Source organism: Bubalus bubalis, chromosome 1 (genome assembly GCF_019923935.1).
Source record: "Bubalus bubalis isolate 160015118507 breed Murrah chromosome 1, NDDB_SH_1, whole genome shotgun sequence".
NCBI classification, from domain to species: domain Eukaryota; kingdom Metazoa; phylum Chordata; class Mammalia; order Artiodactyla; family Bovidae; genus Bubalus; species Bubalus bubalis.
In genome coordinates, this window is record NC_059157.1 from 16294472 (window position 1) to 16309501 (window position 15030).

The 15030-nt window shown below is 42.8% G+C and overlaps 1 long non-coding RNA gene and 1 other non-coding gene across 2 annotated transcripts; both read right to left on the reverse strand.

Annotated features, from left to right (window-relative positions):
• Nucleotides 1-1682: 1682 nt before the first annotated feature.
• Nucleotides 1683-14897, reverse strand: LOC112582986. The gene is made up of 2 exons (XR_003107354.3): nt 14762-14897; nt 1683-2240 (listed from the first exon to the last, which is right to left on the reverse strand). It is a non-coding gene; the product is annotated as an uncharacterized LOC112582986 (long non-coding RNA).
• LOC112587483 lies at nt 14645-14749 on the reverse strand. The gene has a single exon (XR_003111992.3). It is a non-coding gene; the product is annotated as a small nucleolar RNA U13 (small nucleolar RNA).
• Nucleotides 14898-15030: the final 133 nt, after the last annotated feature.

The following is a 15030-nucleotide window of genomic DNA, read 5'->3' on the forward strand; positions in this document are numbered from 1 at the left end:
TTCTGCACTCATTTTGTATAAAGAAGATTTGCTTTACTTCACTGGGCATAGCTGAAACCTATTGAATGTGCCACTTATAGAGAGGTCATATGGATCACTGTACTTAAGAGTCACATGTTGAAAAGTACGTATTTCAAAATTTTCCTCTTTATTCAACTGCCAGTGCATATTGAGTGCCCCCCATTTCCAGCCACTGTACCCGGCGCCAACCCACAAAACCAGTATGGTCCCTACTCCTAAGACACTTATAGTCTAACGGGAAAGACAGAGACAAAGCAGACCGAACAGACACACACAGCAACCACGACAAAGTGTGCAGTGCCTCCTAAATTAATGGGCCCGGGTGTGGAGGTGAGTCCAGGAAAGGCCCTTCTGAGACCAGAAGAATGACAAGACGTAGAGAAAGACCAGACAGAAGAGGATCTGTAAGGACTTTGAGGCTAAACAGGGCATGAGTTATTGGAGAACAAATCCAGTGTGGTTAGAGCTTCGTGAGAAGTCGGGGAAGACAGTATAAAATGAGGCTGAAGGGACTCAGAGGTCAGATCACGTCAGGGCCCGGGTGAGGAGTTTTAATTTATGATACTGGGATTTAAGCGCAGAAGTGACTGACTTGAGGTAGTGGTTCAATGGAGATGCGGTGCTGGATGAGAACGATTGCCAGCGGCCAGATGGGAGGGAGGGAACAGCCAGGATGACCGTCAGGTTTCGGCCTAAAGGACTTGGTGGGTGGAGGGTTATTCAAAAGGAGCAAGATGATGGAAAGAAAAGCTTTGGAGAGGAGGATTCAAATTTTAATTTAGAAATGTTAAGTTTAGGAAATTCCCTGATGGTTCAGTGATTAGGACTAGCCACTGTAGAGGTCACAGATTCTAGCCCTGGTCAGGGATTTAAGGTCTCACAGGCCTCCCAGCCGAAAAAAACAAAACATAAAAAACAGGAGCAGTGCTGTAACAAACTCAATAAAGACTTTAAAAGTGGTTCACATTTGAAAAAAAAAAGATTCCGTGCTTCCACTCTCGGGGGCATGGGCTGGCTGTCTGGTCAGGAAACTAAGATCCTGCAGGCTTTGCAATCCAAACAAGAAAGAAAGAAATATGTTTTTTTTTTTTTTTTTTAATATTAAATTTACCCACGAGACCTACAAAAGGAGATAGAAGGAGGTAGAGATTTGACTGTGTGATTCTGAAGGTCAGCAGTGGGTATGGACATCCACAGTGGGGTTTGGACACCCTAACCCTAAACCACACTGTTGAAGGTTGTGGGCAATATGAGATCACCTCAGGAGAGAGGGTTGGCGATGAAAAAAAATATATATATACCTGATGAATTCTGAGAAACTAGAGACTGTCAAGACCAGGAAAAAGCAGATGATCCCGGAAAGGAGTGACAGAGAGACCGGAGGAAGACCAGGAGGGGTGGGCTCCCCATAAGCAAGAGAAGACGGTGCTAAGGAGAGGAAGGTCAAGAGCTGGGTGTTCCTTAGGAATCAGGTAAGAGGGATGTGAAAGTGTCCACTGAATCTGGCCGTGAAGGGGACACTGATGGCCTGAACAAGAGCAGTTTTGCTGGATTTAAGGGGGTGCAGGCTTGGTTGAGTATCTTGAAAAGTGAATGAGAAGCAAGAAAGAAGCTATTGTTAAAAAACGGAAAAGAAAAAGTGGATCTAAATGTATATCAAGTTGGTCACATAGCCATAAAGAAAAGGAAATTTATTTCAAGTGACTGGCATCTTGATGGCAGCTGATTGATCAGGGTGCTGGTGGCTGAAGGTTGCGGCGGCTGTGGCAATTTCTTAAAATAAGACATTAGTGAAGTGGGCCACATCGATTGACTTCCTTTCCTGAATCATTTCTCTCTAAGCAGGCACAGCTGTTTGATAGCAATCTATCCACAGTAGCACCTCTTTCAACACCGGAATCAGTCCTCTCAAATTCTGTCCAGCTGAGTTTATCTTGTGTTCTAAATCCTTCGTTGTCATTTCAACAGTCTTCACGGCATCTTCACCAGGAGTAGCTTCTATCTCAAGAAACCATTTTCTTTGCTCATCCGTAAGGAAGCAACTCCTCAACCATTAGTTTTTTTTTTTTTTCATGAGGTTGCAGCAATTCAGTCCCATCTTCAGGCTTCACTTCTAATTCTTTGAGAATCACCAAAAGGGGATGAGGAGACACAAAGTGAAAAAACGCTGTTAGAAAAACGGGACCGATGGGCTTGCTTGATGCAAGGTTGCCACAAACCTGCAGTTTGTAAAAAAAAAAAAAGGTACTATCTTCAAAGTGAAATTAGAAATTATAAATAAAATTAGAAAATTACCATTTTGTAACCCCTAATAAAGCAGAGATCGTCTATGGCTGCTAATGCCACCAAGGGAGAGGCTGATAAGGAACTTTATGTCAGATATTTCTCTCTTATCAATAATAGTGGGAAGTGACGTGCCTCCTGCGATACAGTCAGGACACAGCCCTGCCCCCCAAGACTGATCCTGGCTGTGGTCCTGCCTCTAGATCTAACTAGCTCTTCACAGGAAATGGAGGCGATAGAGGAACAATTTAAATGACGCCAAACAGAAGCAATCTGCCAAATTCAGAGCTCTGGTCCCTTTACAGGAAGAAATGGTCCTTCTTCTTCAATGGCCCTTTTTTGGGGTTTGTTTTTGTAAAGAGAGAAGTATTATAAAGTATTAAAAACTTAAGGGATACAACCAGGTGTGAACTTTTCATAATTAAAAAAAAAAATCTGACTGAATGTTAAGTGGGGAGTTGGAGACAACACGAATAGGTTTGTTGTTTTCTTTTTTTTGTAAGATATTTCGCTGAGGGACTTCCCTGGTGGTTCAGTGGTTAAGACTCCACCTTAAAAGACTCCACCTTAACCACTGAATGGGATGCAGGTTCGACCCCTGGTAGGGGAACTAAGATCCCACATGCCATGGAGCAACGAAGCTTATGTGCTGCAACTACTGAGGTGGTGAGCCACAACCAGAGTCTGTGCACAGCAACGAATGACCCCACGGATGCAACGAGGATCCTGAGTGCCCCAACTAAGACCTGGTGCAGACAAATAAATAGACCTTTTGCTAAGCAGAGAAAGAGGGGAGCTCCAGAGGAATATGGCATCAGGGAGGACGTTTTAGCAGTGGAATAGAGTGAGCCTTTTGGAAACTAATGGTAATGATGGAGTAGGGAACATAGGAAGGTCATGCCGTTGGAACGAGGTCCTCGGGGAAGCACAAGTGAGCGGGATCCACACCCTTGTGGAAGGAACAGCACGTGGGGAAGATGTTCTTTGGTCATATACCACCTTAACAAAAGAAATGACTGTAGACATATTACACTGAGAGCACAGGCACAAAAAGGAGGCCAAGTGAACCTAAAATTTTAGGAGGGAGAAAGGTATATAATTGGAGATGCCGTGGGCTCATCTCATAATGAAAGTCAATTCACTTAGTCACATTTTCAACGTGGCTACAACTGTTACTTTGATGGATGTTCCATGTTTATGGGCTTCCCTGGTGACTCAGACAGTAAAGAATCTGCCTGCAAAGCAGGAGACCTGGGTTCAATCCATATTTACAAGACTCTTTTGCTTTATAGTTCTCTGTAATGTTATGTTTTTTTCAGTAGTCATGTATGGATGTGAGTTGGACTATAAGGAAAGCTGAGTGCCAAAGAATTGATGCTTTTGAACTGTGGTGTTGGAGGAGACTCTTGAGAGTCCCTTGGACTGCAAGGAGATCCAACCAGTCCATCCTAAAGGAAATCAGTCCTGAAAATTCATTGGAAGGATTGATGCTGAAGCCGAACTTCAATACTTTGGCCACCTGATGTGAAGAGCTGACTCATTGGAAAAGACTCTGATGCTGGAAAGACTGAAGGCAGGAGAAGGAGACGACAGAGGATGAGATGGTTGGATGGCATCACCAACTCAATTGTCATGTGTTTGAGCAAACTCCGAGAGTTGGTGATGGACAGAGAAACCTGGCTTGCTGCAGTCCCTGGGGTCAAAAAGAGTCAGATACGACTGAGCGACTGAACTGAACTGAATTGATACTGTTTCAAAAGACTTTTGGTTCATTAAGAGCCATTTGGTGCTTGTTCTACAGGTTTTATGAACGTATGTACTTTCAAAATAATTAGTATATTCTTGGTCCAAGAGTTATAGTCATAATCAATGTTAAAACTTTTATAGCCTTATATGCAAAAGGATATAGTGGTTGCCTCACTCTCTGTGGGTATTCAAGGGTTTAAATATTATATTATTATTTTCTATTTGGCCTATAAGCAGAAAAGTCTCTCTGCGCAACAGTAATTATCTTACAGTGTGTTTCAGAATCCTATTATTAACCATGTTTAGACCATCCAACCATTGAAAGACGTAGTTGGAATACAGTCAAGCTGTAATCACATCAGCTTTTCAGTTGAGTTCAGTTCAGTTCAGTCGCTCAGTCGTGTCCAACTTTTTGAGACCCCATGAACCGCAGCATGCCAGGCCTCCCTGTCCATCACCAACTCCCGGAGTTCACTCAAACTCACGTCCATCGAGTCGGTGATGCCATCCAGCCATCTCCTCCTCTGTCGTCCCCTTCTCCTCCTGCCCCCAATCCCTCCCAGCATCAGAGTCTTTTCCAATGAGTCAACTCTTTGCATGAGGTGGCCAAAGTATTGGAGTTTCAGCTTCAGCATCAGTCCTTCCAATGAACACCCAGGACTGATCTCCTTTAGGATGGACTGGTTGGATCTTCTCGCAGTCCAAGGGATTCTCAAGAGTTTTCTCCAACACCACAGTGCAAAAGCATCAATTCTTTGGCGCTCAGCTTTCTTCACAGTCCAACTCTCACACCCATACATGACTACTGGAAAAACCATAGCCTTGACCAGACGGACCTTTGTTGGCAAAGTAATGTCTCTGCTTTTGAATATGCTATCTAGGTTGGTCATAACTTTCCTTCCAAGGAGTAAGCATCTTTTAATTTCATGGCTGTAATCACCATCTGCAGTGATTTTAGAGCCCCAAAAAATAAAGTCTGGCACTGTTTCCACTGTTTCCTCATCTATTTCCCATGAAGTGATGGGACCAGATGCCATGATCTTAGTTTTCTGAATGTTGAGCTTTAAGCCAACTTTTTCACTCTTCCTTCACTTTCATCAAGAGGCTTTTTAGTTCCTCTTCACTTTCTGACATCAGCTGTTACACTTAGTTTAATAAACGGGAGCAAAAACTTCATTTTCACTTTAAGTCATCAGACCTTTGGTCTTGGAAAACCTGAGAGGCACTACTAAATGTTTAGCCACAAAATCCCTGGAATTTACTGCATTCTTCCATTTCTCCTTAAAGAAAGGTTTAAAACTCTAATCTCTTTATACATAATCACATTCATACATAATTTTACTTAAGTATATAAATATAATCACAGATATGCTTTGTAAAAAGATGTGGCCACTTTTTCCCCTTTCTGTTTGGTTTTCTTAAGCTCATGCATCTTCCTCTGCTCCTTCTTTACTCCATGTCAGCATCCATGGTCATCTGTGCAGAGACTGTGGAATATAGACTGGCATATGTCTTCCTTATGCAAGTATTCTTAGACCTGAAGGCATTAACTTTAAAGCACTGTCTGATAACTGGGAGATCATACCATCTCTTGCATCTTACACTCGCCACTGCACAACACTTTGTGGAAACCCCTCCTACCTGGTCCTTTGTTTTAGCTCTATTTCATTCTGTTAATAAATGGCTGGGGAATTCCCCAGTGGGGATGCGTCTTGATGAGCTTTCATTTTGTTTTCAGGGTTTTGCCTGACGAACAGTCACACAAGGAACCTTCTTGTTCCTTTGTGGTCTTAAACCCATATCCTTATATAGAGTTATTTGTATTTGATGGAGTCTCAAGACTACAGTTGCCACTGAATTCAGTTATTCTTTCAAGGGGTGTTGCCAGATTGCTTTCCAAAAGCTGGGGGAGGAGAAAGAGTTGAGGAGAGGGAGGCAACGTGGACAGCGTGCCTACTCCAAGGAGTGAAGTTGTATAGATTGAATGAGGGGACAGATGGAGAGTAAAGACCAGTCCAGTTGACATTATTATTAGTTCTTTTCCTAGAGACTGGGAGCTCCCCACGTCACCACCTGGGCTTCTGTCGAGGGGGCCCATTCACGAGGTACACAGTGGTAGTGACATTGCAGGATTGGGTACCCGGGGGGTCTACAGAGAAAAGGAAGAGCCAGGAAGAGCAAAGACTTGGGGATTTATCAGATCCAGTTTTAATTGCATTTTACCACTTTCCACTGTGAGATCTTGGGTAAGTTTCTAAACTTTGAAGTTTCAAAGCTTCAGTTTCCTCATCTGCAGGACAGAGATAATGATGCCAGCCTCGTAGGGTGACTGTGAGGAGGAAACATCGGGCTTGAGGCCCGGAGCAGAATGCCTGGTGCCCCCTAAAGGTGTCACTTTTTCTCAAATGCCTTGCTTATAGCTCTTCCCTCAGCAGATGAAAAGCTGTTAAAGGCAGGAACTTCATCAAATTCATCTCTGTACCCTTTTTAAAAAATAATCTATTTCTATTTTTTGACCGAATGGCATGTGGGATCTTAGTTCCCTGACCAGGCATCAAACCTTCATCCCCTGCATTGGAAGCACAGAGTCTTAACCACTGGACCACCAGGGTAGTCCCAAGATTTGTTATTTTTCAAATGTGCACCACTTTTTAAAGTCTTTATTGAATTTGTTACAATATTGTTCTTGTTTTGTGTTTTGGTTTTTTGGCCGAGAGGTATATAAGGTCTTAGCTCCCTGTGTGTGTGCGCTCCGTCGTGTCGACTCTTTGCGACTTAATGGGCTGTAGCCCGCCAGGCTCCTCTATCCATGTAATTCTCCAGGCAAGGATACCGGAGTGGGTTGCCATTTCCTATTCCAGGGGATCTTCCCGACGCAGGGATCAAACCCATGTCTCTTGCGTTTCCTGCATTGGCAGGTGGCTTCTTTACCACTGAGCCATCTGGGAAGCCCTTGACCAGGGATCAAACCCACACCCTCTGCTTTGGAAGGCAAAGTCTTAACCACTGGACTGCCAGGCAAGTCCCACATCTTTGCATCTTTATCTATCCAATCCCTCACTTGGTTTTCTCTCCTACCAACTGCTTTAAGGTCTTTTGCTCAGTAGTGTATATGTGTGTGTGTGTGTGTGTGTGTGTGTGTGCACGCACACTCACGCTCAGTTGTGCCTGACTCTTTGTGATCCCATGAATTGTAGCCTGCCAGTCTCCTTAGTCTGTGGGATTTCCCAGGCAAGAATACTGGAGTGGGTTGCCATTTCCTACTCCAAGGAATCTTAATGACCCAGGGATCAAACCCAAGTCTCTTGTGTCTCCTGCATTAGCAGGCAGATTCTTTACCACTAGGGCCACCTGGAAAGCCCTTAAAGCGACACTGATTAAAATAGGAGCGACAGCACATCTTTTATCAGGGAAAATTTCAGACTTACATTAGAGAGGCTGATAAGAAGAACACCCATGATCCACTACCCAGATTCAACATGTTGATAATCTTGTTTCATCTCTCTCTCAATCACTTCTTCCCACCACCCCTCTTTCTGAAATATTTCAATGTGAATCCTATATATCAACTGATATCAGTTGTTCATACATGCGTGCTCAATTGCCTCAGTTGTGTCCGACTCTCGTGTGAATTTCCAGGTGCTGTTCTCAGAGTATGATCTGGAGCCCCCTGAGGGTTCCCAAGACTCTATTAGGAGGTCTGCCAGGTCAAAACTGTTTTTATAATAATATTAATATATTGTCTATCTTTTTCATTCTCATTCTTTCATGAAAGTATTTTGGAGTTTTTCAACAGACTGAATGCAGCAGCAGATCTGAGAATCCAGCTTTCTCCTATTAAACCAGATATGACAGCTGAAAATATTTACAGAAATGTTTACCAAAAAATACAGGCTTCCCTGGTGGCTCAGACAGTAAAGAATCTGCCTGCCACGCAGGAGACGTGGGTTTGATCCCTGGGCTAGAAAGATCCCCTGGAGAAGGAAATGGCAACCCACTTCAGGATTCTTGTCTGGAGAATCCCATGGACAGAGGAGCCTGGCAGGCTGCAGTTCATGGGAGTGCAAAGAGTCAGATATGACTTATCAACTGGCACTTTCACTCTTTTTCACTTTTTACAAAAAAGTAAAGATTTCTACTCTTCTTGATTTTTGTTTTATCTTGACAAATAGAATTGATTTTCATAAAAATAAATTTTAGTTAACATATAATGAATGGGGTTATTATTGCCATATTTTATGCAATTCAATGAAAATTTTGTCAGTTTTCATTTCTTGCATAGAAAAAATATATCTATCAAAATACTATCTAACATAAAAGCAATTTGGAATCCTCAATACTTTTTAAAATTAGTTTTTAAATTGATATTTAATTCACATACCATGGTGCTCAGTTGCTTCAGTCGTGTCTGACTCTTTGCAACCCTGTGGACTATAGCTTGCCAGGCTCCCCTGTCCAGGGGATTCTCCAGGCAAGAATACTGGAGTGGGTTGCCATCTCCTCCTCCATCATATACCATAGGACTGGCCATTTAGAGTATATAATTCAGTAGATTTTAGTATATTTACAAGTTGGGCAACCATTACCACTAGTTAATTTTCAAACATTATTATCACTCTAAAAAGAAACCCCAAAGCTGTTAACAGCCACTGACAATTCTCTGTTCTCAACCAGATTTTTTTTCTTTTTTTGGCTGCATTTAAGAGGCATGTGAGATATAGTTCCCCAATCAGGGATCAAATCTGTGCACTCTGCATTAGAAGCACAGAGTCTTAACCCCTGGACCACCAGGGAAGTTCCTCCTCAATCCCTTTCTGACTTCACTGATGTGTCTACCCCGAACATTTCATATAAATGAAATCCTTCAGTTCAGTTCAGTCACTCAGTCGTGTCCAACTCTTTGTGACCCCATGAATCGCAGCACGCCAGGCCTCCCTGTCCATCACCAACTCCCGGAGTCCACCCAAACCCATGTCCATCAAGTTGGTGATACCATCCAGCCATCTCATCCTCTGTCGTCCCCTTCTCCTCCTGTCCCCAATCCCTCCCAGCATCAGGGTCTTTTCCAATGAGTCAACTCTTCACATGAGGTGGCCAAAGTATTGGAGTTTCAGCTTTAGCATCAGTCCTTCCAATGAACACCCAGGACTGATCTCCTTTAGGGTAGACTGGTTGGATCTCCTTGCAGTTCAAGGGACTTTCAAGAGTCTTCTCCAACACCACAGTTCAAAAGCATCAATTCTTCAGTGTCTGGCTAATTTCATTTAACATAATGTCTTCAAAGTTCACTCATATTGCAGCAGATATCAAAACCTCACTCCTTTTTATGGTTGAATCGTGTTCCATTGAATGTACATACCACGTTTTGCTCAGCAGTGGATGGGCTTTTAAGTTGTTTTCATTTTTGGCTGTTATGAATAATGTTGCTAGGAACATTTGCATCTAAGTTTTTGTATGAATACATGTTTTAGTTCTCTCGGCTACATACCTAGGAATAGTTTCTGGGTCTCATATGATTAATTCTTTGTTATTCTATATTTACGGGGCTTCCGATGTAGTGCTAGTAGTAAAGAACCTGCCTGCCAATGCAGGAGATGTTAAGAGATGTGGGTTCGATCCTGGGTCAGGAAGATCCCCTGGAGGAGGACATGGCAATCCACTCCAGTATTCTTGCCTAGAGAGTCTCATGGACAGAGGAGCGTAGCAGGCTACAGTCCATAGGGTCATGAAGAGTCAGACACAACTGAAGTGACTTGGCATGCACGCATGCATGCAGTCTATATTTAACTTTTTGAGAAACCATTAAACTCCTTTCCACAACAGCTGCACCATTTTACATTTCAACCACCACTGTGTGAGTGTTTCACCATCTCCACATCCTTACCAAAATTTATTTTCAGTCTTTTAGATTCCAGTTATCTTTGTGAGTATGACTCAATAATTTTTAAAGCGTGTAAAGGCTTCTGAGGCTAAAAAATTTGAGGATTGCTTTTCTAACAAATAATTTAAAAAAAAACATAAAAGCATTTTTATAAATAAAAGTTCATAGAAACAAGACAGATTGGTGATTGCCAGAGGCAGGGAAGGGCGCAGACGAAATGGGTGAAGGTGGTCAAACGGCATAAACTTCTAGGTTTGAAATACATATGTCCCGGGCATGTAATGTACAGCATGGTGACTATAATTAATAAACACTGTATTATTTATTTGAAAGTTGCTAAGAGAGTACATCTTAAAAGTTCTTATCACAAGAAAAAACATTTAACTGTGTGGTGATGAACATTAACCAGACTTCTTGCGCTGATCATTTTGCAATACTTATATTGAATCATTACGTTGTACAGCTGAAACTAATATGTTAAAAAATAAACATAATAACACTATCAAATTAACAATAATTCCACAAAGTTGTATGATACTAGGGTAATCAAATTTGCCTGGGACAGACCCAATTTACACCTTTGTACCAGCATAACTATTAGAAGTGTCTCCTTTAACTTCAACATACCCTGTTTAGATGACAAATTATATGAACATGCTGAAATAGAACTCTGCTCAAATTTCCCCAATTGTCTTCAATATATTTTTTACAATATGTTTATTGAAAAGAAGATACAACATTGCATTTGATTGAGGTGTCTCTAAAAACTATATCAATTCTCTCTTCTATCCCATTTCCTTTGTGCTAGTTATTTATTGAAGAAACTAGACAATTTGTGAAATTTCCCATACCCTTAGTTCTGCTGCTCATATTGACTTGGTGTTTTGATCTGTTTCTGTGTCCTCCATGTTTCTTGCCATTTCACGAAGTTAGATCTAGAGGTTTGATTACATTTAGGGTCAGTTTTTGTGCAAGAATATTTCATAGACCGTGTGTATTTCCTGTTGCATTGCATTGAGGCACATGGCATCTGGTTGTCTCCCTTTCAATGATGTTAAGATAATCAGTGGGTTCAGATTTTGTTAGCTTGATCCAGCCATTATAAGTTTCCCATCAATGTTCCACTTCATAATTCCAATAGCCACGAATGACTGTTGCCCAGTCCCAGAGTTTCATTAGGAACTGTGAACAGGAACTTCCTAATTCTACTAGTTCTGTGACATTTGCTGCCCTTACAAACTATCTGGGTACCCTGAAATCCATAGTAGAATAAATGCTTGTTTTTTTCCCCTTTTACCAATTTTTAAATAAAGATTTGGTTCCTTAGGTCATACAAGTGTGAATGATGAGAGATTTTTATTTTATTTTTTAGTATTACTATAAGTGAATTCATGGACTTGTGGATATTAGATGTGTTTCAATCCTTTAGTCATTATTCTTTCTTAAGTCCAAGTTGTTCCATCTTTGGCTAAAGGGTCCCCCCTCATCCTTGCTCTTGGGTTCTTTTCACATAACTTCAGTAGCATTTGATGGCTACCTTGCTTTCTGTCATTATAAAACACCTCAAGCTCCTCTTATACAATCCTTGCCCCAGTTCTAACATCAGTCATTTCCTCAAGGAATCCTGGCTACTCAGTGGACAATGAATGGCCTTTAAATTGTGAATGTGGACACAAGAGCTGCTCGTAACCGTTGGATTATCATTACTTCTTGACCCTTTCAGTGAACACAGTTAGGATATATTTATTTTACAGAATAAGAAAAATTAATCTTTAATCACACTACCATTGCCGATTCAAATATTCACTTATGAAATTTTCACCTAACTTCATTGATTTCATACTTGTATATCTTTATCTTTCACTGAAGATCTGGTTTCTAACAACATTAAGACTTCTTTGCTATTTTATATACACAAAATATGTAAAATATACATGCTGCTGCTGCTGCTAAGTCGCTTCAGTCATGTCCGACTCTGTGCAACCCCATAGACGGCAGCCCATCAGGCTCCGCCGTCCCTGGGATTCTCCAGGCAAGAACACTGGAGTGGGTTGCCATTTCCTTCTCCAATGCATGAAAGTGAAAAGTTAAAGTGAAGTCGCCCAGTCGTGTCTGACTCTTCGAGACCCCATGGACTGCAGCCCACCAGGCTCCTCTGTCCATGGGATTTTCCAGGCAAGAGTACTGGAGTGGGGTGCCATTGCCGTCTCCAAAAATATACATGCAACAACATCTAAATAACAATACCAGTATTATTACTAACAACTACTGTTACTGAATGCAGCTTGGTTTTTTTTTTTTTTTTTTTTTTTTGCCATTCTTTTCTGTTCTTAGGCTATATCACACTAAGGATGTACAGCCAAAATCATCAGTTTTAAAGTCAGTTTCTTATTTTTCCATGTGATTATGCCAGTAACTTAAAATATACTTTGATTCATGGCATTTTTTTCCTTTGTGGGAAGTGCTTTGTTATTTTCTTTTAAAAATAATTACGTATTTACAAGATCCCAAAGTCAAAACTGAGTATAAGATCAAGTAGATCAAAAGAAGTCTAGCTTCCACACCCATGGTTTTCACCTTGTTCTTTTCTTATAAGTAGCTGTTTTTAAAATGTGTGCAATTTCTTCTTCCATTGCTGCTTTTAAAAAATGTGAGCAAATGCACCACATCTTTCTTAGGAAATAGGCAACATATATGTGATGTATGCTTTTTTTTTTTTTGACAGCACTGCACAGCATGTGGAATTTTAGTTCCCCCACCCAGGATGGAACCCACTCCCCCTACGTTGGACATGCAGTCTTAACCAATGGACCCCAGGGAAGTCCCTCAGCCTTGCTTTTTTTCACTTAACAATATATCCTAGGGTTCCATGGCCTCCACAGAGATGGTCTTCATTCCTTTGTACAGCTGCACAGAACTGCACTGTGTGGATGTACGGTGCTCTATTCAGCCAGTCCTCTGCGGATGGACTTGTGGGTTCAACAAACATTCATTGCATGACTAAATTGTGCCAGGCACTGGAGATAAAGCCATGTTCTCTGACCTCCGGAAACTCAGTGTGCAGAGAGGGTGAGCTCTTGCAATACAAGTACTTTCCTCATAAGGAATTAACTTGGATCCACTTAGCACAAGGGGAATGTGGAACAGAGCAGACAGGGTCTAGCAGATGAGGGGTACAATAATGGTCTGTGGATTGCCATCTTGCTCCCATAGGGGCCAATATCTGACATGGGAGAGTCCCCTCGGGACTCTCTTTTTAATCAACGTTGGATATTGCTAAGAAAACCATCAGTGCCACCAACTGGTCAGAGAAAAGAAGGTCAAGTGAAAGGGAGAGTGGAAGGGTCCTAACCATAAAATTCCCCTAAGAGGAGGAAATAAAAGTTAATACAGAAGCTGTGGTTTAACAATAAGAACACCTGTATTAAATTTACAAGAGACTAGGGATTGCTCTGAGCCACGTATATTTAACTTCTTTATTTCTCATACCATTCCTAAGTAGACAGTATTACAACCCACAGAGAAGTTACTGAAATTTTGGCCAAGGTCGGGGATGGGGGTCGGGGGAGGAGGGGGTTAGAAGCAGGAAAGAATTGCAGACAAGATCTACAGATAGGGTGTTTGATGCTTTTGAACTGTGGTGTTGGAGAAGGCTCTTGAGAGCCCCTTAGACTGCAAAATGATCAAACCAGTCCATCCTAAAGGAAATCAATCCTGAGTATTCATTGAAAGAACTGATGTTGAAGCTCCAATACTTTGGCCACCTGATGCGAAGAACGGACTCACTGGAAAAGACCCTGATGCTGGGAAAGATTGAAGGCCGGAAGAGAAGGAGAGAACAGGGTTGATATGGTTGCATGTCCTCACCTACTGGATGCACGAGAGTTTGAGCAAGCTCTGGGAGTTGGTGATGGACAGACACCTGGCGTGCTGCAGTCTTATGCGGTCACTGAGCCGGACAAAACTGAGCGATGGCACAACAGTCCTGTCCACGGCGGAATGAAAGTTCAAGTTTCCCCTCACCCTAATCATACTCTGGGGATCGGAATCTGCTCTTGACACCGTCCCACGCCCCGAGATCTGCCTCAGGACGGCCTAGGGGCTCAAAACCCAGAGGAATCCGAGAGACCGGAGACAACCTGATGGGCACACCGCGGAGGCTAAGCCGGCCCTCGGGGCCGCGTGGGTTTGCGCAGCGACCCCAGGCCTCCCTCTAGAAGCGGCCAAGGAGGCTCTCCGACGCCCCCCCCGGGTGTCAGCCGCGCGTTTCTCCGCGCGCTCTCCCGCCCACGCCTGGGCACAAACGGAGTGTGCTTCCCCAGATTCCTACTGCACGATAGAAGTTACGGGAAATCACCCAGCAAATTCCCAGACCGGCCCCTGAGAAACGCGGGAACCAACCTTCACGCCGGGAACCCACTGAGTCAGTGGCCGGCTCTTTTCCAGCAACTTCGGGTGGCGGCCCCACCCCCACAGTCGCGAGAACACAGGCCGGCAAGCACGTCCTGACACCCTACCCTCGCGACCCCTCAACGTCCCCTGCGGGTGAGTTCCCCCACAGAACCGCGACTACACGCGCCAAACGGTTCTCAACATTTGACGTCAAACGAGAGTAAAAACAGTGCGCGCACTAAACATGTGAAAAACACCAACCACAAAAGTACAACTAGTTTATAAAACTTTCTTGTAATTATAAATGATCCTTTTAGTTCACGTCAGACGGGTAATGTGCCAGTGTCGTAACAAGGTTTGCGGGGAGGCACATATCACGCAACAGCGTGAACACCCAATCATCACGCTCATGAACTACAAAAGGATCAGCTTGGCTACCTGATTCAGGCGCTCCAGGAACGGGACCACTAGCTTTTCACGAAGGACGACAGGTGTAGGGCTTATTTATTTATACTTGCATATAAAATCTTGTGCATTTTATCTCCGTCACCGACATTCCGTGATATTTCTTTTGTTTCTACCTTAGTAGGCGGAAACAGAAAGAAAATATCTAGGGCGGTTATTCTCCATGCAAAACTCCTCCTCACGGCTCCACCCTTTTTGACCCTGGGACGCCATTGCTTTACGATCGTCCGTCGTGAAATGAC